Raw genomic sequence first — 21493 nt, 5'->3', positions numbered from 1 at the left:
TTTTGGATAACTTTATTGGAACTACCTCTTACTTTATATTGAAAGTGACTTGGCATTCTTGGACAGGTCACAAGGTAACAGTAGCCATCTTGGCTAACCTTCAAAAGATATTGGAAAGGACAGGAAGCTGGCCACAACACAGATAACAATCTTGAAGATGCTTCAGTCCAGGTAGAGACAGAGAATCGCACCTAGAGAGAGTTAGTGGTCTGCTGTACAGTATCTAGGCAGCTATAAGTGCCACACCTGCAAAACAGAAATAAGGAGTACCCTTTCCTTCCTGTAAGCATGATGTCACTGACTCAGCTCACGTTAAAGCAACCCCTGGAAATTCAACATTGGAAGCCATTGTAATGGCAGTGCCAACCCAACAACTTCAAGACCTTCAGGTCAGACGCACTTAACACCTTGACTTCAAAATAAATTTCCCAGCCCTTCACGCCAGCGGAATTCTCTGGTCCCACTGCAGTGAATGGAGAATCCTGACCAGCATGTTTCATCTGTATAGTGTTCAAGAAACAACACTTTTCACTATATACCAATACGTGTGGCAATTGAATTCAAATTCATTTTATTGCCCATACGGAAATGAATTTTGGGTACATTGCTCATTTGTTAAAAATTACTGATAAATGAATCATAGAATCCCTACAGTGCAGAAGGAGGCCATTCGGCCCATCGAATCTGCACCAACCACAATCCCACCCAGGCCCTATCCCCATAACCCCATGCATTTACTTTTGCTAGTCCCCTGACACAAAGGGGCAATTTAGCATGGTCAATCCATCTAACCCGCACATCTTTGGAATGTGGGAGGAAACCAGAGCACCTGGAGGAAACCCCAAGCAGACAAGGAGAAGAATGTGCAAACCCCCACAGACAGTGACCCAAGCCAGGAATCGAACCCGGTCCCTGGCACTGTGAGGCAGCTGTGCTAACCACTGTGCCACCGTGCTGCCTACTGTGCCATTGTGCCTTGAACATTAACAATAAAAATAAAGAAAATTATCTGATCACAATTAAAACATTTTACTTCAACTTTTAATTAAAACACATGTTTAAAAACTAAACACCCGAAGGGAAATACCCCAGAATACTGAGAGAGGCAAGGGAGGAAATTGCTGTGGCCTTGAGAGAAATCTTTGTATCCTCACTGGCTACAGGGGAAGTCATGATGTGGAGATGCCGGCGTTGGACTGGGGTAAACACAGTAAGAAGTCTCACAACACCAGGTTAAAGTCCAACAGGTTTATTTGATAGCAAAATCCACTAGCTTTTGGAGCGCTCGCTGCTCCTTCGTCAGGTGAGTGGGCGTTCTATTCACAAACAGGGCATATAAAGACACAAACTCATTTAAAATATAATAATTATTTTGATAAATATGCCCTGTTTGTGAATAGAACTCCCACTCACCTGACGAAGGAGCAGCAAGCGCTCCAAAAGTTAGTGGCTTTTGCTACCAAATAGACTTGTTGGACTTTGACCTGGTGAGACTTCTTACAGGGGAGGTCCCAGAGGATTGGAGAATAGCCAATGTTGTTCCTTTGTTTAAGAAGGGTAGCAAGAATAATCCAGGTAATTACAGGTCGGTGAGCCTTATGTCAGTGGTAGGGAAATTATTGGAGAGGATTCTTCGAGACAGGATTTACCCCCACTTGGAAATAAGTGGACGTAGTAGCAAGAGGCAACATTGTTTTGTGAAAGGGAAGTCGTGTTTCATTAACTTGATTGAGTTTTTCGAGGAAATGACAAAGATGATTGATGAGAATAGGGCAGTGGATGTTGTCTACATGGACTTCTGTAAGACCTTTGACAAGGTCCCTCATGGCAGACTGGTGCAGAAGGTGAAGTCACATGGGATCAGAGGTGAGCTGGCAAGGTGGATGCAGAACTGGCTTGGTCATAGAAGTGGAGATGCCGGCGTTGGACTGGGGTAAACACAGTAAGAAGTTTAACAACACCAGTTTAAAGTCCAACAGGTTTATAAGTGGTTTATATAGGTTTATAAACCTGTTGGACTTTAACCTGGTGTTGTTAAACTTCTTACTTGGTCATAGAAGACAGAGGGTAGCAGTGGAAGGGTGCATTTCTAAATAGAGGGCTGTGACAAGTGGCGTTCCTCAGGGATCAGTGCTGGGACCTTTGCTGTTATATATACAAATGATTTGGAGGAAAATATAACTGGTTTGATTAGTAAGTTTGCGGATGACAGGAGGCTTTGGAGGGGGTACAGAAAATATTTACCAGGATGTTGCCTGGCATGGAGGGCATTAGCTATGAGGAGAGGTTGGAGAAACTTGATTTCTTCTCACTGGAACGACGGAGGTTGAGGGGCGACTTGATAGAAGACTACAAGATTATGAGGGGCATGGATAGAGTGGATAGTCAGAAGCTTTTTCCCAGGATGGAACAGTCAATTACTAGGGGGCATAAGTTTAAGGTGCGAGGGACAAGGTTTAAAGGAGATGTACAAGGCAAGTTTTTCACACAGAGGGTGGTGGGAAGGTAGTAGAAGCAGATATGATAGTGACTTTTAAGGGGTGTCTTGACAAACACATGAATAGGGTGGGAATAGAGGGATATGGTCCCCGGAAGGGTAGGGGGATTTAGTTCAGTTAGGCATCATGGTCAGTGCAGGCTTGGAGGGCCGAAGGGCCTGTTCCTGTGCTGTAATTTTCTTTGTTCTTTGTTCTTTGTATTCCAATGTATTAAATTAATCAGTGAGTCTTACTATGTGTTCATATCCTCCTCCAATGCTTCAAACTCCTGTTAAAAGTTCTTATAGAGAAGTGCACAAATGAGTTCAGGAATTGATTTGTCCTGCTTCTGATGTAGGGTTTAGAATGCCTCGAAAGAATGCTCTGCCTTTTGGTTTCTCAGACTGTCAATCAAGCCTGCTTTTGTTATGTATTTAAAAGGGTTGCAGGTTGTTTAAAGGGCGGCACCGTGGCATAGTGGTCAGCACTGCTGCCTCACAGTGCCAGGGTCCCAGGTTCAATTCTGGCCTCAGGTCACTGGCTGTGTGGAGTTTGCATGTTCTCCCCGTGTCTGTGTGGATTTCCTCCGGGTGCTCCAATTTCTTCCCACAGTCCAAAGATGTGTGGGTTAGGTGGATTGACCCTGGTGTGAGAGGGATTAGCGGGGTTATGGGAATAGAGCCTGGGTGGGATTGTGGTTGCTACAGACTTGATGGGCTGAATGGCCTCCTTCTGCCCTGCAGGGATTCTATGATTCTAATCACATGATTTGAAGGCAATGTCATTAGGGTGTTGCCACAAGCTGCTGTTTTACTTTCAGTTTGTACTCTGTGCAGTGCAGAAAATATCTCTTTCAATAAACTGGTTGTATGTTAATTTGAATCTACGTGTGTAAATCACATTCTTTGCTTTTTGTTATGAAAACGAAGAACATCAAGAAAAGATTCTAAACATTAAAAAAAATTCTGGGTTCTCTCACTTCAAATATTAGAAGGCTGGGGAGAAGCAACAACACAATTAAAGATTGATGTGCCGGTGAAACAAGGCTCAAGTAAGAAAAAAACTCTCTGTGGTTTTAACAGAGTGGGGTTTTTCAATCAGAGAAGGGTGAGATTCCAGGCAGTATCTGGCATATTTGAAAAAGTGGTACTCTTTTCTGTACGATTAGAGCCATTTGAAAAAGAACAATACATTCAAGTCAACAATCTTCAGATCAAAAAGGGGAGTACTGGGAATCATAGAATGCGTACAGTGCAGAAGGAGGCCATTCAACCCATTGAGTCTGCACTGACCACGATCCCACCCAGGCCCTATTCCCGTAAACTCACATATTTACCCTGCTAATCCCCCTGATACTAGGGTCAATTTAGCATGTCCAATCAACCTAACCCACACATTTTTGGACTGTGGGAGGAAACCAGAACACCCGGAGGAAACCCATGCAGACACAGGGAGAACGTGCAGACTCCACACAGACAGTGACCCAAGGCCGGAATTGAACCCAGGTCCCTGGAGCTGTTAGGCAGCAATGCTAACCACTGTGCCACTGTGCCAAAAACAGTAAATAAAATATACCTAGTACTCTCAAGTCACTCGTGCCTGCAAGTGAAATGACAAATATTCAGAAGGAGATACCTTAAAGAAGAAGAGTTCTACAAAATTAATTTACAACATGGAATAAAAGAATTACAACTGTGAAGACAAGAATGTCCAAAGACATGATGAAGAGTTCCAACTGAATGGTGAATCATGTAACTTCAGAATCACTTAGAATCTAAGTGGACAACCTATTAGGATGGAGGTTGATACTGGTGCTGCTGTAACTTTAATTTCTGAGACTACACACCAACAAAAGCTGAAGCATCTTCCTTTAAAAATAGCTGATGTGATTTTATGGACATACTTGGAAGAGATTGTGCTGTTAAAAGGTTAAATCATGGTCAACATAGAGTTGAATGAACAAACAGTGGAGTTACCTCTGCATGTGGTCTGTGGTAATTTTCCAGCTCTATTTGGGAGACCATGGTTGGAGAAGATAAAGTTTAATTGGAGTGCTGTCAATAGACTGGTCAGTATCAAAACAGACTTGCAGCACCTTCTGGATAAATACAAGAGTGTACTTGAAGAGAGCTCAATGAAGGAAGTGAAACTCAAGATGAAGCCTAAGGGGGCGTTCTTACTTTCTCATCCCGCAGGTCGATGGGCGGGGTGAGCTGGTAAGATTGCAAGTGAGCTGAAAAATCAGCTTCGCACCCGATTCCTCACCTCCCGCAATCTTACTGGCACCGGATAGCCAGCGAGATCAGCCTTGCATCCAAAAAGGGTGCGAGGCTGATTATAATAGTTAAATTCAATGTTAAATAGAATTTAATTATTACAAGTGAGCCCGGGACGCAATCATCTGACCTCACTTGCTTTAGCGGCCTTGCTGGTGAAGTTCCTCATTGGCGAGGATCATGTGTGGTCCTCATTAACAGGGACCCATCATGATGGCCTTACCATTAGGACTGGAGGCCATTGAGGCCTCCCCAGGAGGTTAAGGCAGGCAGGTGTCTCTTGGGTAGTGCCAGCCTGGCATTGCCAGCCTGGCACCCTGGCACTGCCAACCTGGCACATTGGCAGTGCCCACCATACACTGACAGTAATCTGCTGTAATCTTCCACCTTTCAGGCAAACTTAGGCCCCACCCCCTCCCCTGCTGGCAGGGAAAAGATCTTGCTTGATTTTTTTCCTCAGGGTGTGGTAAGGTTGGATTTTTAGCTCATCCAAAAAATCTGCACATTTCTCTCCCATTTTCACATTCATTCGGCACTTAGAATTTTTTTGGTAAGATTGCCCCCTATAATGATGAAAGCTATTTTAAAAGTACTACATCTGATAAATGTGATGCAATTGAGGTCCTTTCTCGGATTAGTATTTTTTATGGCAATCTTTTCTGAACCTAGTTACATTATTGAAGCCGTTGAATAATTTATTATGTGTAGAACAGTCATGGGACTGGACAACAGAATGTGAGAAAGTATACAAGGATGTTAAAGATGCTTTGCAGAAGTCAGAAGTATTGGTTCATTTTAATCCCAAGCTACCATTACTGCTTGCTTGTCTTGCTTCACCTTCTGGAATAAGAACAGTAATTTCACATATTATGTCTTTAGGAGAAGAATGACCAATAGCTTTTGCTTTGCATACAAAGAACAAAGAACAAAGAACAATACAGCACAGGAACAGGCCCTTCGGCCCTCCAAGCCCGCGCCGCTCCCCGGTCCAGGATTGAATCCTGAATCCAGGATCCCCGCCCAATTTTCCAGCCTATCTACATACCAATATCCTATCCACCGAGCTGTCCCTCACAGCTACGATGCTTTGTTCATCACAACCTATTAACTCACCCCCACCCCCCCATTCCAGACCATGTGATCTCCAGGGAGAGGCAAAAACCCAGAGTGAAAACCCCAGGGCAAATATGGGGAAAAAGAATCTGGGAAATTCCTCTCCGACCCCCTGAGGCGATCGAAACGAGCATACTTTGACTTATGCTGAATTTAATTATACTTAGCTAGAAAAAGAAGCATTGAGTATCATTTTTGGCATAACCAAAGTTTCATCATTATTTATATGGTCATTATTTCACATATTGACTAATCATTGACCCTTAACTACTATTTTTGGGCCATATAAAGGCATATCATCATTAGCTGCTAGACGGTGGCAAAGATGGTCACTGATCTTATCTGCACACTCAATATAAAGTATGGTCAATCAGATGCTAATGCTGATGCATTACTGCGCTTACTATAACTTATTGAGCAGAATACCACCTACTAGATTTGCTAATATTTTTATTTCTCACTTGTTGGTCATTTGCCTGTGACAGCTTCTCAAGTTCAGAGACATACCAGAAATGATCCCATGATGGGGAAGGTGATGTATATGGAATTGAAGGGAATGATAGTTGGAACGAATTGTACACATCCTGATTTGTATCAAGAAAGCTTGAGTTGACCATCCAAGGTGGGTTTCTATTGTGGGATTCGAGTGACCATTCCTCCTAGTATGCATGGAAGAGTTCTTGAACAATCACATGAAGGATGTCCTGGTATAGTCCAAACAAAGGAATTAGCACATAGTTATTTTTAGTGGCCAGGTCTGGATGCTCAGATTGAAGAAAAAGTGGGACGGTATCAATCCTGTTGCACTAATAAAAAATACACAACCGTTGTCTCCTTTGCACTCTAGGAAGTAGCCTAAAATGCCATGGCAATGATTACATGTAGATTTTGCTGTCCATTTGAGGGTTACATGTTTTTAGTCATAATTGATGCACACTCAAAGTAGCCAAAAGTTGTTAACATTGCATCTAGTACATCTGATCAAACCATTGAATAAATTGATGAAATGTTTGCAAGATTTGGTAAACCTGAACAGATTGTTAATAATAATGTTTCATAGATTATTTCACATGAATTTGAGGATTATATCAAAGTAAATGGTATTCACATAAAACCTACACCTTATTATCCACCAACCAATGGATTAGCTGAAAGATTTGTGCAACCCTTAAAACATTCTTCAAAAGCATCAAAAAAGCAAGGTTCATTATCATGTAATGTGAATAGCTTTTTGGTATCTTATAGAAATACTTCTCAAGCAACTGCTCAAAGTTCACCTGCATTACTACTCTTAAAAGAGAATGTTGAGAAGTACGTTTGATTTGTTATTACCTCCAGAAAGAGATAGTGGAGAGTCAACAACAATTTCAAGTTGTTAGACAAAAGGTGAAGGAAAAACAATGCTAATTTCAACAAGGACATTGAGTGTTAGTGTGTAATGCCATGAGTGAGAAATGGGTATCAGCTATGGTTTTAGCAAAAACAGGTCCAATTTCTGACATGGTTCAAACCAAAGATGAACTAGATTGGTGATGCCATGCTGACTAACTGTTGTCATCTCAAAATGATTTCTCAGAATCATCTCCAGAAATAATAACATCTTTAGTCCCTTGTGTTGTGAATACTACTACGGGAGACTTAGTTGAACCTGAGTTGCCTGACGATTTTGTCTATGCTGCTATACTATATAAGCGTGATACAGAATTAGTTCCAAGGGAAGAAGTGCCGACTGAAGTTTCAAATCATATTTCTAGAGTCGAGGACAACCAATTTCCAGAACGTTGTATACAACCAACAGGACTAGATGTCCTCCTGATTGACATTCTTATTGACTGTGTATAATGATTGATGATGCACAGTTCTGTGTCCAGAGTATTATTGATCCTATCTTTAACATTGTAGTAATTTGTTGTCATGACTGCAAAGGTAAAGGGGGAGGGATGTTAAATATTTTAAAGGGTTGCAAGTTGCATTAGAGCTGATCACATGATTTGATGGTGATGTTATTAGGGTGTTGCCACATGCTACTGTTTTATTTTCAGTTTGTACTCTGTCCATTGCAGAAAGTATCTCTTTCAATAAACCTGCTGTATGTTAGTTTGAATCTACGTGTGTAAATCACATTCTTTTCTTTTTGTTAAAATTCCTAACATAGTTAGGACATTACAACTTTGAAAATCTATGGGCAAATGCAAATGTACTGAACAACTGGTGCGGTTTATTCATTGCTGACCACAAACTCAGGCCTATGAAGTTTTTGGTGGCTCACCAGTGAAATACCAGCCAGCCACTAGTTTTGCCAATGAAGAACTGCATATGCCTGACTGATAGCTTGCCAATTTTGGGCCACATGCATGTCAGGTGCCGGACACACTGCAACCAGTTGCAGCAAAGTGCTGGGCTTAGGGAAGAGGATGGGACTATGGTGTGAGGTTGCGGAAGGGACAGAGTGCAGAAGGCAAGATCGAGGGGAATGAGCCCGGGCATCGGACCACTGTATTTTTGAGGAGTTAAGAGGAGCAATTCTGTAGTATTCAACATTTCCACCTATCCGACCTCCGCTCTCTGGTCCAGTACACAGTTCTGCCTTTTCCTGGCTTCACTTCATTTTATCCTTCTGCACTTAATTCATTTCCTCCAAACGTTATTTTGCACCCATATGCTCAGCTCCAATATGCAATAAAGTTATATCCCTTCAGTAATCCCTTTCTCTGTCATTCACTGTTACAATTTAGGAATATTCCGTTAGCTTCCACATCCATGTTATTGAGACGCAAACCTGAGGCTGGTTGGAGCACCCCTTGTGCATACTCTGGCCAGTTCAGTTCAGAAAGAGCAAACAGAGTCCTATTTGCACTATAGGATCTTGATTCCCATTTTAAATGGGCCAGCTGTCTGACACCAAAGATTGCTCTGATCACCCAGCATCAGGCCCTAGTGCATATTGCCATGGCTACAGTGACACCAGCAATGTAGCAATTGGAGACCACTACCATTATCTGAGTGGATAGGCTGAACACTCAGCCCTGTTGAAGAAATTGCAGCATATAATAGCATGAGTTTCATTCACATATACACTGCATCATTTTTATTGTTGCTAAGGTCTTCAATCATACCTTTATCATCTCTCTCATTAGACATGATAGTAACATTAGAGTAAAATATTCCACCTTGCCAATTATGCTGTCATTGACATTAATCCTCCACAAAGCCCACACACCCATTATCGCTATCTTGTCAATCACAAGCTCCCTGCTCCCCAAAATCCTTGAGCTCATTTTCAGATTGCTGCATGACCTTGCTCCACCTGCCTCCATGATCTTCTCCAGCTATCTGTCCCTACAAGTTGATTTGATTTGGTTTATTTTGTCACATGTACAGTGAAAAGTATTGTTTCCTGCACGCTATACTAACAATGCATATTGTTCATAGAGAAGGAAAGGAGAGAGTGCAGAATGTGGTGATATAGTCATAGGTAGGGTGTGGAGAAAGATCTACTTAAGACTTTTGTATCTTTTTCTTGACAGAAGAAGATGGAAGAGAGAATGTCCATGGTGCATGGGGTCCTTGCTTTACCAAGGCCGTCGGAAGTGTAGACAGAGTCAATGGATGGGAGGCTGGTTTGCATGATGGATTGGGCTACATTCACATTTTGTAGTTTTTTGTGGTCATGAACAGAGCAGGAGCCACATCAAGCTGTGATACAATCAGAAAGAATGCTTTCTATGGTGCATCTGTAAAAGTTGGTGAGAGTCGTAGCGGACATGCCAAATTTCCTTAGTCTTCTGAGAATGTAGAGGTGTTGGTGGGCTTTCTTAACTATAGCATCGGTGTGGTGGGACCAGGACAGGTTGTTGGCGATCTGAACACCTAGAAACTTTAAGCTCTTGACCATTCCCACTTCATCCCCCTTGATGTAGACAGGGGCTATGCTTCCTGAAGTCAATGACTATCTCTTTCTTTTTGTTGACATTAAGGGAGAGATTATTGTTGTTGCATCAGTTCACCAGATTCTCTATCTCATTCCTGTACTCTGTCTCATCATTGTTTGTGATCCGACCCACTATAGTGGTGTCATCAGCAAACATGAAAATCGAGTTGGAGGGGAATTTGGCCACACAGTCATAGGTGTATAAGGAGTATAGTAGGGGGCTGAGGGCACAGCCTTATGGGGCACCGGTGTTGAGGATGATTGTGGAGGAGGTGTTGCCTATCATTACTGATTGCGATCTGTGGGTTAAGAAGTCTCGGATTCAATCACAGAGGGAGGAGTCGAGCCCCAGGCCATAGAGTTTGGAGATGAGTTTGGTAGGAATAACGGTGTTGAAGACTGAGCTGTAGTCAATAAATAAGAGTCTGACATAGGTGTCTTTGTTATCCAGGTGTTCCAGGGTTGAGTGCAGGGCCAGGGAGATCGTGTCTGCTGTGAACCTGTTGCGGCGGTAGGCGAACTGTAGTGGATCCAGGCAATCTAGGAGGCAAGAATTGATTCATGCCATGGCTAATCTTTCGAAGTACTTCATAATGATGGGTGTCAGATAGTCATTAAGACACACTGCCTGGCTTTTCTTTGGTACAGGGATGATGGCCATTTCTTAGAAGCAGTTAGGGACCTCCAATTGGTGTAAAGAGAGGCTAAACACGTCTGCAAAAATTCCCGCCTGCTGATCCGCGCAGGATCTGAGTGCTCATCCGAGTAACCTATCCGGGCCAGTCGCTTTCCATGGGTTGACTTTTGAAAAGGTTGCTCTGACCTCGGATACGGGTTTGGCCAAGGCTTCCAGGGTAGAGGGCATGCTTTCACTGACCTCTTGCTCAAAATGGTCAATGAATGCATAGAATCCAAATCATTGAGGAGTGGTGCCAGTGAACCGACATGCCTTCATCTTGTAGCCTGTTATGACTTGCATGCCTTGCCATAGTCGGTGGGAGTCCGTGAGGCCAGCCTGGGACTCTAGCTTGTTCTGGTACTGTCTTTTGGCATTTTTGGATCTTGGTAGATCATATCTGGATTTCTTGTATTGATCAGGGTCACCTGACTTGAATACCTCAGACCTTGACTTCAGCAAGCAGTGGATATCCCTGTTCATCCATGGTTTCCGGTTGGGAAACACACGGATTTGCTTCTTTGGTGCACAGTCTTCTACATACTTACTAATGAAGTCTGTTACTGTAGTGGTGTACTCATTCAGGTTGGTAGCTGAGTTTTTAAATATTGAGCAACAGGTGCCTGCTCTTCCTCTGCCTCTGCTATACTGTTTGTCTCTCCCTTCACCAACTACCCAACCTCACATTCTATCATTAATGGCAGAAGATTAAGCCTGAATTAGAGTCAAAGAGGTTTATAGCACAGGAACAGGCTCTTTGGCCCAACTTGTTCATACTGCCCAGTTTTTACCTTTAAGCTACTCCCAATTGCCTGCATTTGGCCCATATCCCTCTATACCCTTCTTACCCATGTAACTGTCTAAATGCTTTTTAAAAGACAAAATTATACCCGCCTCTAGTATTGCCTCCGGGAGCTCATTCCAGAACTCTGTTCCTAAGATTTCTCTGATCCTTTAGAAACTTCCTCTAAACTTGTCTCTTTGAATGTGTCTCCAGTTACCTTTCCTAACCTCTGTCTTTCTTCACATAGTAAGAAGTTTAACAACACCAGGTTAAAGTCCAACAGGTTTATTTGGTAGCAAAAGCCACACAAGCTTTCGAGGCTCTGAAAGCTTGTGTGGCTTTTGCTACCAAATAAACCTGTTGGACTTTAACCTGGTGTTGTTAAACTTCTTACTGTGTTTACCCCAGTCCAACGCCGGCATCTCCACATCATTTCTTCACATATTCATAAGCCAGTTATGGATAAGGAAAGCAATTCGCGTCATCTTAGTTTGTCCACCTGGAAAGCCCTCCAGCTGTAGCACCCAATTGTTTCTTCAAGGATTCCAGGCTTTTCACATCCTCGACTTTGAAAATCCAATCCAAGTACTAATTACTCATTTTGCAAAGAAGTGCTTCCAGTTTTTGTTCCTAACCTTGCTTTTCATTTGTGACAATCTATGAGCTCTTCTTTTGACTGAGTGCTTAGTTAAATTTTCTGAACTAAGCTTTTCTGTACTGTTTAGTATTAAGTCTAAGATAACCTCCCAGACACTTCTGTTTCAGTTGAAAAGTCCAAGTTCCTTCAGTCTCCTCAACATTCAGACTAGAGGCAGCCTAACAGGTCTTTTCCGCATTGTCACTAGCTCTTTTGTCTGCACATCACACACTGGATGTGAGTCTGACCAGAGAACTTGAGCATGATTGCCTCTGGCTTCTTGCCCATTGTCCAAAAGGCTCCATCTGGGGAACTTTCTTATGCAAATACATCAGGATGTTGAATGTTTAAATCAAAAATTTCAAATTAATTGATATTACTTACACTTTCAATGTAGGGCACCATTGACATAGTTATCAACACTTTCACCTCTGAGGAAGATATTGTAACATTTAGGGGTTTTAAAAATTATCATTTTAATCCCCTGATTTTATCCCAGTATGTAAATTGTTTTTTCTACATGTGCACCACAAAATGCCCATAAATTAGGAGTGTTTATTTGCAAACAAAATACCATATTATAAGTAAGCTATCTCTTATAAATAGCATTTCACATGTTGTGTATTTTTAAATATTTTTTGGGTGCTCTTTTACCAACGGATTAATGTAAATAAACATAAAGCAACATTTCCAACAGTTTTCCTTTTCTTTAATTTTCACCCCTCCTCTCCTGAGCATTTTGTTTTGGTCTCAGGTTCAGGAACATTCCAGCATCAAGTCAAAATTGGAACATAGGGCTTGGAGGCAAGAATAGACCATTCAACCCTTTGAGCCTGCTCCACTATTTGATGAGATCATGGCTGGTCTAACTTTGTCTCAACTTCACCTTCCTGTCTGTCCACCATAACGAGTAGAAACTGATAGCCAAGTTCCGCACTCATCAGGATGGCCTTAACCCTAATCTCGGGTTCATGTCGCGCTACATCTCACCCCACCATGCTGTTCGGTGGGGAAAAAATCTCCCTGAGTGTCCTGTTTTGACACCAAGCACATCTTGATTATGGATGATGATCTATCTACCTGAATTAGTTTGCATAGTGTTTAGCACCATTTCATTCTTTGATTGTTTGTAATTACCCCTTTGCCTTAAATTATCGGCTCTTAGGTCATCCCTTCACTTGTTATACAGCCTGTTGACACTTTACACATACTGATTATACTTAACTGCTTGCATTTGTCTATTAGCACTCGTGATTACCTCTAAAGACTTGTTATTCAGCCGGCCTACACTGTCTGTACTTATACTTTGACACTCTTGAGTACCTGTTAGTGTCAGGCTATCGTCACTCCGCCTATATATTCCGTGCCTGTGCACCTCGCTCCACTTCACCTGATGAAGGAGCAGTGCTCCGAAAGCTTGTGATTTCAAATAAACCTGTTGGACTATAACCTGAGGTCGTGTGACCTCTCATCTTCCCCACAACCCTTGACTCCCTTGTCTACCAGACATCTATTGAACCCTGACTTGAATAAATTCAATGACCCAGCCTTCACTGCTTTCTTGGGAAGAGAATTCCACAGACCAATGACCCTCTGAAAGAGTAAAGAAAATTCTCACCTCCATCTTAAAAGGAAGGCCTCTTATTTTTAAACTGTGTTTCCTAGTTCTAGTCTCTCCCACAAGAGGAAATATCTGCTAGATATCGACGCTATCAAGTCCCCTCAGGATCTTATATATCTCAATAAGATCAGCTCTCATTCTCCTAAACTCCAATAGGTATAGGCTCAACTTATTCAACCTGTCTTCATAAGATTATAGCTCTTCATCCCAGGAATGAGTCGAGTGAACCTTCTCTGAACTGCTTCTAATGCAGTTATTTCCTCTTTCAAATAAAGAGACCTAAACTGTACACAATACTCTCGATGTGGTTTCACCAAGGCCCTGTACACCTGCAGTAAAACTCCTGTGCTTTTATATCCTATCCCCCTTCCAATAAACACCAACATCCCATCTGCCTTTGTAATCACTTGCTATACCTGCATGCTATCTATCTGTGATTGACGTACCAGTACACCAAGATCCCTCTGTATCAACGAGTTCTGCAATTACTCTCCATTTAAATAATATACTGCTTTTCTATTCTTCCTGCCATTTTCCCACATTATACTCCAACTGCCAAATTTGTGCCCACTCACTTAACCTATCTATATTCCTTTGTAGACTCTTTACCTCCCCTTGACAGTTTATTGTCCTACCTCATCCAAATCATCGATATGGATTGTAATTATCCATTCTTCATCTGTCACGCTGGATATCAAATATTGCCACATTATTCAATGGGGGGTGGGGGGGGGTGGGGTGGGGGGAGGGAGCGGTGGGGTGAGTGATGGGGAATGGATGGTGGGTGCATGATAGTTAAGTCAAAGACCATGCTCCCCCGACACCTACATTTGTCGGGCAGGGGCCAAGGAATATTGGGCATTGGGAGACTTGGCTGATTTTCCTCAAACTTAACCCAGAGGCATTGGGTAAACTGCCGTTGCAGGTGAGATCACTGGGACCTTTTGGTCTGTAGGCTTGGTAGCAGAACATGTAGGTCACTTACTCATTCAGCCACCAGGGAAGCTCAGGTAATGAAATTGATACATCAACAAATTATATATGGTTGCACATTATCTTATAACTCCCAACTTTATTGCATGCAAATATAGATAAAAATTTGTGGTGTATCTGTGATCACAAGGCTTCTTCTGATGTACAAAATAGATAATATTGCTTGATTTATTGTGGTCTCATATGGAGTCTGATGAATACCGCAGGGCTCTGCAGAAACATTCATAATATTAAGGTAGTTCAACTATGAATCTGAATGCTTATTAGCTGGACCATCGGGGAAACAGGCACATCTGGTGATTATATCATCATTTGTACTGTTAACTCTGGTTGTATTATGAATTAAATGCAACAAAAATAAAGAAGAGTTTGACCTCGAGTTTCGGAAACAAACCGCGTGACAAATTATTCCGCGTCCGCATTTAAGAAAAAAAATAGCAGGTTAAAAAAACTTTTAAACTGTTTCCTGGTTTCTGTTTTTACAGTCACAAACAGGAACCAATTAATGGCAAAGTAGAAAAAATATAGAAAGAAGAATAAATAAGAAAAAAAAATGCTTAAAATGATTTCTGTACAGCCATGGCCCCCAGGCCATTGGTGAAGTATAAATTGTCATGAATGACCATCAGCACTTACAGAAACAATTTAATCCTACAGCTTCAGCCATCACTAGCTGATATATTCCTCCAAGGTCATTAACCAAGGCTAGAAAGGTCATATGATTAATGAGTGACAAGCTTGAAGAGCACTAACGTATATGAGCATGGCTTACATTAATTATATAGAGATTGTGGAAAATGAATGTAATTTCCCATCAGTCCAGAATTTCTCCCTAGCATATCATCCCCCTTGACGGTTAAAAATTTCACTGGACCCTGTTAAAAATATAGAAAGAAATGAAATCCGCGTTGTTACTTGGTGTTTAAGCTAAAGCCAAAGGAAGGCCTTTCATGTGTATGTTTGTGTGTAGCATATCTGTGTGTTTTGTGTTGCTGCTGGGAAGGATATCACCCTGCCTTCATTTGCAAGGCAGAGATTGGTGATGGAGATAGCAGGGCAACAATATTATTAATGATACTGTGTTCGTGACCGTAGGATCTGCATAAATCAAGGACCCTCAGAATGGTGCGGAGCTGGTGTGTGATGATGAATCCACAAGCTCAGTTTAGGTTCACTGAATTTTTATCTTATATATTATAAATGATGGTGAAGTAAAACTGCACATGAGCACAGGAAGGGGGCAAACTCTTAGCAGAGGGCTGAGCGTCATTTTTTGAAGCAAGGGTTGGGGGATTCTTTAGAAAGATGAGTTGCAAGATTGCACTGCACACATCAGAGGTGTGGGTTGGTGTGGGAGGGGATGTGCTTGGAGTGGGGGGTGGGGTGCTGTGTGGTGTATGTGTGTGTGTGTGTGAGAGAGAGAGAGAAAGAGAAAGTGAAAATCTACTGGCTTCAGATGTTTGATCTGATTTTAAACATTTACATCTGCCCTTTAATGAACTGTGTCACTATAACAGCAACCCAAAAACTTCCAGGAGTGGCACCTGCACTCCATATTCAGCCATTTTAAGGCCCACAACATCAAAGGCTGTACAATAGTTTAAAAAAAAACATTGTGTGCAGTGTGATGTGAATAATAGTAGCTTTATGACAGAGTAGAACATTTTATGACTATATGTATATTTATATATATTCTTCACCTGACCTCGATCATAACACATAAATTTCCCTAGAAAAATGAGAATTAAAAATGATATTACTAACCTCAATCATTGGTCAGGATTATTCGAAGTCCTTCCAGTTCCCCCTTTTGGCAGGAGATTATAGTAGGACCAACAATACATACACCCTTTCATAGTCTCATTCCATGGCTGAGCAAAAATTATTACAGCATTCAATAGACGTGGAGACTGGTGGAAAATTGCAGCAGGCTGCTAACACACTCAGAGTGTTGAGAAGACAATTTGAGCAGGGATTGTTCCCAATCTGGCTTGGTGATCCACTTGGATGAGTTGTAATATGCCAGCCTCTGTCTCTCATGCACAATTGTTATTTTAGCTTAATATGATGACGTCATGTTCGCTTGATGATGAAGCCTAGCAATCGTGAGGGCACAGATTAACAAACTAGAATGTAATCTGTGTTAGTTATGTGTTATTATTTATTACACTCGGATAATGCAGGAGGGGCACTTGGCTTTTTAAGTCACACAGTGCCGCACACAGCTGTATTGTGTGTATGTGTGGACTGGGGTGGCGGGAGGGGGGAGGGAGAAGCTTTTTGGTTTAAGTCTCCTTCAGAAGGCAGGGCCAGATATGCTCCTGCTTGTCAAAATCATTTAAATGGGGTAAGAAAAAAATGTCAAAAGTTGCAATGACATTACTCCCAGAAGAACAAAAAAATGTCTTACGGATTCTGTATCTCATTTTTCAAAATCAAAATCCAAGCACCGATATAATTTTGCATTCTCTGGTGCTTTTATTTAAAATCAAAATCTATTTACAAGCCCTTTAAGTCCATGATATTTGTTTCTGATTTCCGCTCTTTTCATATGTACTGCACCTCTTCCAGGCCTTTGAAAAATAAGAAAGTAGACATGGAAAACAGAGAGTGAGGCGATAAAGCTAAGTGCAGAATTGCTTTATAAAAGCCACTCAATAGCCTGGCAGTTTGGACTTGAACCTTGGCCCCTAACCCACGGGTCTCCTTTTTATAACTACCCCTGCCTCCTCCCTTTTTTCCCTTTTAGATCACAGATGATGCACTTGCCTAGACTGTTGAGGGATGTAACTGCCCTGTTTACGGAAGGTTTTCTGCCTAACACAGAGGTAATTAAGCCACAGTTTCAAGGTTGTGTGGGCAAATGACAATTCAGCCTCATGAAGCATCGATCGACTGCAGCCAAGGTAAAATAAGATGACATTCATTCAAAGGTATCTTAGCAGATGTAAAACACAACGTGGGGAAGTGTTGCATTTTACTGCCATTACCTTTAACTTGGTAAATTAATCGAATGCCAGAGAGAAAAAGATCTCGGAGAGATTAATTTTTCAAATTTAGGCAGACTTAAATTTTTAAAAAAGATTACAACTGACCTACTTTAATGACATCTGTTAGATCTGTTATCACATTAGGAATTATTTAGTTCCAAACTGGACTCCACTTGGTGCAGATTTTGGTTTATTTTCTTTCCAAGCTTGCGCTGCAAGGTAGGAAAGCTTGAATCGGTAACAATTAGAAAGGTTTGAATGAAGTTGCTTATCGTTCTCGCAGTTTGAAAAACAAACAACTGGTAAACTAAACAATGTTTGCATTGGGGGAGAAAAAAAATCAATAAAAAATATTTTAATTTTAGCAAATTAATCATAAATCTTTATTCAAAATTATTGGCATTTTTTTGAACCTATAGCTTGTTCCTAAATCCGAAAAAGGTCCTGTTCCCCACTCTTCTCTCTCAAAGTGCATGTTTTGGTAGGAATGGATTCCTCGCTCTTAAGTTATTTGGACGACAGAACACTTAAAATAAAAACTGTGGTTGATGCGCAAGGAGAGTATATGGCCAGAGAAGTGATGTTTAAAATGAGAGAGGTCTCGCTAGCTTCATGCCACATGAATGTTACAATACCTTTTGAGGCTCTTGTACCTAACTAGTAGCCGGGGTGGTCTCCTAGCCTCTGATTTCAAGATACAGTGTGGGCACAGAACTCAGATATGAGTGTAGTGTTTAAAAAGTTTAATTAAGGTCTAATTAAAACCAAAGTAACCTCGCGATTAAAAAGATTATAAGGGTGACTTATTAGAATTTATAATGGAAGGTGGACTGATTCATGGTTTATGAAAATCAAACCCCAGTATTTAGCATGCTCATATCCTGTCCACTGTCCACACCATTCTTTCTCTCCACGAAGGCAAATTTGCATTCCAACTTAAGGCAACAACAGGAACTGACAATTTGCAAAGATTCATCAATCAAACATTTTGTTAACTAAATGCGAATTCTGATACAAATCTTTAATCACGGAGCAACAAAAAACAAATAAGTTTTATTTTATCACAAATGTAGGATATGAACAGAAATTTATCGCATGAGCTTCTCAATATTGAGGCTGTCCTAATTTTAACTGGAGTACACAGGAATCATACATTTTTATTATAGCTTCAAAAACTGTTATTAATAGGTTATGCTTTGCTTGGTCTAAGCCAACCTTCAGGCAGAATATATTAAGCAGTTTCAAAGAATTTGCTTGTTGAGACACTTTTGTGCTGATGATTGAATTCATACAGTTTTTACTAATTAAAGTGGGCTTGATTGGCAGACTGAGAGATCAGTATCAGTGGGAAGATCCATGAATTAAGCAGCAGTGTGACGATAGCTGATGGGTGGCATTGTCAGCGGACATTTGGGAAATGACCACTGCAAATTCAATCACAGCTGGGGGTCAGGGCTGCGTTTGCATGTTTTATTTATTTCCCAGATCATGGCTATCTCTTTGTGTCTTGCTTCAGACCCTGAAGTTGCAATGCAGCTTCCAGACCATATTGTTACACCTCTGACACAATGCAGCTTACACTATTTGAGGGAAGCCTTTGCTGTCATGAAGCAGGCAATTAAACACATTTAGTAATGTGAGTCATTAAATGCGATGCGAGTTCCCAATTTAACATTTTGAAGCGAAACACTTTGAGATGTAAAGAAAAAAAATAGGTTCAGAGTATACAACAATGGAAGTAACCTATTTTTACACAGTGATAATAGAATGTAACAGGAATGGCCGTAAATGTATTTAACTGACTGCGAGCACAATGAATATATTTGCCAGTAAAATTGCACATGAACAATTGTGAATTTAAATGAAACTTGACTGAAGAAAAGCACTTCAAAATTTAAATTTTCAAAATTTGTGTCGAAAATTGAGAATTACCTCTCTGGATATTATCAGAATTTTAAAACTTAAAATACTTCAGCACCTGTTTTATATTAAATAAAGTCAAAACACAGAAATCGTTAAATACAATTAGTATGTCAGCTTCTAGTTGTGAATCATCAACTCTGTCACTTATGAAACCTGGACCTAACATGCGATTTCATTGACAGCATTCACCGCAAAAAGCATGCTGAAATACAATTGCATGAAGTGGCCATTTCAATTGCTTTTCAATATTCACTATTTAACACAATAAAATAACTAATTGAAATTAAATCTCGAGAATAATTGAAACACAGAAGTAACGTGGTGTTGGCCAACTAAGTGACAGTCTCCCTTTTCAAATGAGCAGTTCGTCTTCATCATTTAAGAATAGACAGACAGAAAGATGCAATTGTTTCCCTTGTTGTTGGGACATTGATCCACCTCCCGTCTGTTGGTCTCAAAGGTGAGGGCAGGTCCCCTCGGAACATTTTGCTACTTGAGTATGTCAGCGAGGCTGCATTTAATCATGAGCTAAATTACTACTTATTGAGAAACAGGTATTGGCTTCTGCATTCAGCATCGGCGGCTCCCCAGTACTTAAACAAGACCAGTTGCTAATGTCAAGCCACTAGGGAAAACCTCAGAGCTGTCCACTGACCATTAGCCCCTGATAAAATGGACGATAAACTTGATAGGGTGGGCTTCAGGACACTGGACATTCAGTGTTGACAGCGTATGAATGGTTAAGTGCTAACCGTTGTGCATCGCCCCTGGGTTCATGTTACAATCAGATAAATACTTATCCCCTGAAAGCATTATTTAACACTTAAAAATATAGCGTGGTTTAACAACCTGAGCAATTCTGCGCAAGATGTCAAAAGGCTTTCAACAGTAACGAAACAGCTTAAATTTATAAATCGTCCACTGTAGCTGATTGGGATGAGACATTTAAGAAAACCTTTTAATGAGGCTAACTTTTACTCGTACAAAATAATTAACAACTTTTCTACAACTGAATTGAATTTCCTGAAACAAAAGACTCCTGCATATTCATATAGCATGCATATTATTTCCGATATTTAAAAAGGTTATCAAAGAGACTTGCAGCAAAGAAACTTAACAGAGTGATTAGTGCTCAAAAGAAGGTGAAAAGCAGAAATGTAACGGGTTTGATAAACGTTTCTTCACATTAGGTGTAATTTCCAAACAAATATTTTTTTTAAACTTTTCATAATTGTGGATTTTTTTTGTCCCGATGAAATTGCTATAACTTGAATTTATTGGCACAGCTTCCTTGAGAGTGAAAATGTACTAATTCCATAGTTGTGTAAAAGATAAGGCAGTAACTTAAATGAAGTTTAATTTGTTACTATAACGCTTTAGGATGCCACTTTATTGACATCATCCACCAAGTCTGGTATCACAGTTTTCTTCCAAAGTCGGAGGCTTCGTCATTTAATTTTTTCCTCACAACTGTTCAGTTTCTTATATATAGAAAATACAAATAACTTTGTTCCAGCACTCTTCCCAATTTTATATGATAATTATTTTAATTGTCCCTTATATTGATTCTAAGTTGTATTTGTGAGACTCAAGCTCCTGAATGAATTAGGTTGGTATCATTTCATAATATATCTGAGCTGATTTCTAGTGTTGCCACGGAAATTACTTAACACCGATTGTAAATATTAATTTTTGGTTAGAGTACAGGGCATTTGAAAATGAATCCTTCACTAGACATCCAACAAAACTGGACATACGTGTGCAGCGTGTGTTTACTGTGTGCTGGGGTTATCAATAACATGCATGCGTGCCCCTTTTCTCTCTCTGTTAGCTACATGATAGCACAGGATAAAACAAACCGAACATAAAAATGAACGAGTAATTTAAATATTTTTAGTCATTCAGAAATGATGGGTGATATACAGTGGCAAACAATTCGCAAATACATTTAAAAAAAACTTTCTGATAGAAATCTTGTTGGACTGATGGACAAATAAATCTTCCAGAAAGTGATTTTGAAACTATGTACACATTGCATTTTAGAAATGTTTGCATATTTAATGCGTCGGCTA

Source organism: Mustelus asterias, chromosome 4 (genome assembly GCF_964213995.1).
Source record: "Mustelus asterias chromosome 4, sMusAst1.hap1.1, whole genome shotgun sequence".
In the NCBI taxonomy this organism is placed as follows: Eukaryota; Metazoa; Chordata; class Chondrichthyes; order Carcharhiniformes; family Triakidae; genus Mustelus; species Mustelus asterias.
Note: the sequence above shows the minus strand (reverse complement) of the source record.